This window comes from Austrofundulus limnaeus, unplaced genomic scaffold, assembly GCF_001266775.1.
Source record: "Austrofundulus limnaeus strain Quisiro unplaced genomic scaffold, Austrofundulus_limnaeus-1.0 Scaffold210, whole genome shotgun sequence".
NCBI lineage: Eukaryota > Metazoa > Chordata > Actinopteri > Cyprinodontiformes > Rivulidae > Austrofundulus > Austrofundulus limnaeus.
In genome coordinates, this window is record NW_013952612.1 from 993,975 (window position 1) to 997,146 (window position 3,172).

Sequence of the window (3,172 nt, forward strand, 5' to 3'; positions counted from 1 at the left end):
TAAACTAAAGAGGTATCCGCTAACGATGGTTTAAACTAACGTGGTTTACGCTAACGATGGTTTAAACTAAAGAGGTATCCACTAACGATGGTTTAAACTAACGTGGTTTACACCAACGATGGTTTAAACTAACGTGGTTTACGCCAACGATGGTTTAAACTAACGAGGTATCCGCTAACAATGGTTTAAGCTAACGAGGTTTATGGTTTAAACTAACGAGGGCTGGGGTTGAGGAGTTTTCATCACCTGGTTGGTTCTGATCATCAGGCTCCTGGCTTAATCTTCTCACAGCTTCATGTTCTCTGAACCACCAGAGTCAGACTGGAGTTATGATAATTTAAATATCACTGTTTGGTTTCATGTTTCAGACCTGGCCTGCAGCTCCACACCAGCTGCTTTAGCTGCTTTTAGCTGCTCCTGCTCAGGATTTTTAACGTTCTGAGTGAAATCACGCTATAAACTGCAGTAAATCAGGACGTCCGGTTGATTTAGGTTCTGAAAAACACAGAAGTGTTTTAATATATTTCATGATTTTTATAAATGCGAATTGAAAATAAGCTTTTCTGTTTTATTACATTTTTATTTAAAACTCTTAAAATACATTTAGAACTTCTTCTGCTGATGCTAATATAGCTACTGCTAACAGTTCCTGCTAATGTTGATTCTGTTAAAACGTGTTCTGATGATGCTAATTTTAGGTAAAAGCTAATTTTTTGCTAATGGTAGCTAGTCCTTTTAGCTACTCTTTTGCTTTTTTTGTTACCACTACAACTTCATGCAAAATGTGTTAATTTACCACCTTTTAGCTGATATTTTGCTGTTTATAAGTTTATGTAGGTGATTTTCTATTTTGGTTTTTTTGCTCTAATTTAGCTATTTTTAGCTACCCATTTTTTGTTTCTACTTTTTGCCACTTTTACTTTTAGCTCATGCTCTGCGGTTAGAATCCTTCTATATTTTTGTGTCCTTTCCTCCTTCCTTGCTTCTTCTTTCTGTCCTCCTGTATGTCCTTTTCTGTTCCTTCCTCCTTTCCTCCTTTCCTTCTCTCCTCTTTCTTCCCCTTCCCTGTTCCTTCCATCTTTCTCCCAACCCCCCCTTTCTTTTGTCCTTCCTTCCTTTTCTCTTTGACTCCTTTCTTCCTCCCTCCCTCCCTTCTTCCTTTCTTCCTCCCTTCCTCCTTCTCTCCTCCTCCCTCTCTCCCCCTCCTCTCCCTGCTCAGGGCTTCCTGCAGGATGTTTCCATGCTGGTGTTGTTGTATCAGGTGTGTTGTTGACAGTTTGGTGTTCCCTCTCTCAGCTGGCTTCCTGTCAGAGCCCTGAGGCATGCTGGGAGCTGTAGTTCTCAGTCCTGGTCCTAATGACCAGGTGTGAAGGCTCGTTTCTCCCCCGGTGTCAGAGACGAGGTGACAGCTCCACCTCTTCCTAAAGAGTACCAGTTATTAGTCAGTGACGGGCAGAGGATAAAACCTGGAGTCTGGTCCTTTTTCTAATGGGTCTGGATTCTGGAACATATGTGTGACGAGAGCTGCCTGAAGAGTTCCACAGCTGGAATGTTTGGTGATAAAACCCAACATGGACCAGAGTTACGGGCCGGGCCGGTCCTCTGGGTCTGCTGCTGACAGGATGACGTATTGTGACAGGAAGAAGAGCAGGTGTTTCAACCGAAGCTGCCTTCCTCTGTGTGTGTGTGGGGGNGGGTTACGTCATGAACCGGACCGGTTCTGGGTCCAGGTTTTTATCAAACTTTTACCTTTTTAGAAGATTTGCAGAACTACATCGTTCTAACGCTGAGTCAGCATTTTTTTCTGTTCATTTTCGGCTCAGACTAATTTCTGAACAGTGAGTGGTTTTAGCTGTTTACATCTAAACATTCGGCTGCTGTGACTTTACTTTTTCGTAATTTTTCTARGTTTTGAAAAGATTCAACTTTGAGATAGCTTTTACCTACTTTTATTTGTTTAGCCTTAATCTATTTAGCTATTTTTTGTACTAGTTTTAGCTTTTAATCAGCCCGCTGCTTCTTTTAGCTTGTTTTGCTACTTTCAGCTAGCATGTAGCTCTGTTTTAATTTAATTTTAGCCTTTTCATTGCGCTCTTAGCATGACTACATTTTACAGCTACAATTATTTAATTGTTTTGAAGGTAAAGAAACTTTATTTTTCTGACTTTAGCTGCTGTTAGCTAAGGATTCGGCTCYTTTCTCTCTCTCTGTTGTTGCGAGGTCATGCAAGCTCTGTTGAAATGTTTCGGCTGATTAATGTAAAATCTTCGGCTGCTGTAGCCCTCGGCTCTGATGTGATTCTGTGTTTCTTCTGGTCTCCATCAGTCAGATTCATGTTTTTATCCTTTTCCATGAATAGGAATGGATCTCCTGTGATCCACATGAATATCAAACAAACACTTTCGGCTCTGTTGGGCTTTCTTCCTCCTCTTCCTCCTCTTCCTCCGGGAGCCGATTGCTGCAGCAGGAGGTGGACTGATGCCTCGATGCTGCAGGAGAGCGTTTACCTTCACTGTGGCCTTGGGTTTGGAGCTTCGGCTGATTTCATCTCTTATCACTGGAGCTGAAGAGTATCTGTGCTGAACTGACCCGACGTCTCTGAAACACTTTAAACCTGATTAAAACTTTAATTTCATCGTTAAAACGACACAAATCCTGCAAAATAAACCTTTTTAACAGTTATAGGACTTTTTGTTTTGAGTTTATTGAATTCAGTCTCTCCTGGTGCTGCAGAGATCTTTATTCTGTTTGGGTCAGAGTTTTTTAACCGTTCAGTTTTCTATGATTTATGAAACATTACGTCAGTTTTTGATGGAACTCACAAATAAGGTCTGGATTTACCAACTACAGTTTGGTGTTCTTGGTTCTCCTCTGGTTCTGGATCAGACTCTGGGTTCAACATGTAAGGCTAGATGGACAAGTCTTCCCTTGTTGACATAAATGTATAGTTTTAAACTATCAAAGTACAATGGACCAGTCTGGAAAATGCTAAATGAATGCTAAAACTTGAATAACAAGCTAACCAAATACTAAAACGTCAACAAGCTAACCGGATGCTAAAACGTGAACAACAAGCTAACCGAGTGCAAACAAGCAGCTAACTGGGTGCATGCTGCGTTCCAGTTGTCCTTGGAGATCGTAGCTTTGAGCCTCCGAGTTCTATTTTTCAACT

The 3,172-nt window shown here is 41.1% G+C and overlaps 1 long non-coding RNA gene across 1 annotated transcript; it reads left to right on the top strand.

The window, feature by feature from the left end:
- Positions 1-1,717: 1,717 nt before the first annotated feature.
- On the top strand, positions 1,718-2,682 carry LOC106525080 (uncharacterized). Its single transcript, XR_001311064.1, has 2 exons — positions 1,718-1,838; positions 2,360-2,682. It is a non-coding gene; the product is annotated as an uncharacterized LOC106525080 (long non-coding RNA).
- The last annotated feature ends 490 nt before the right edge of the window (positions 2,683-3,172 follow it).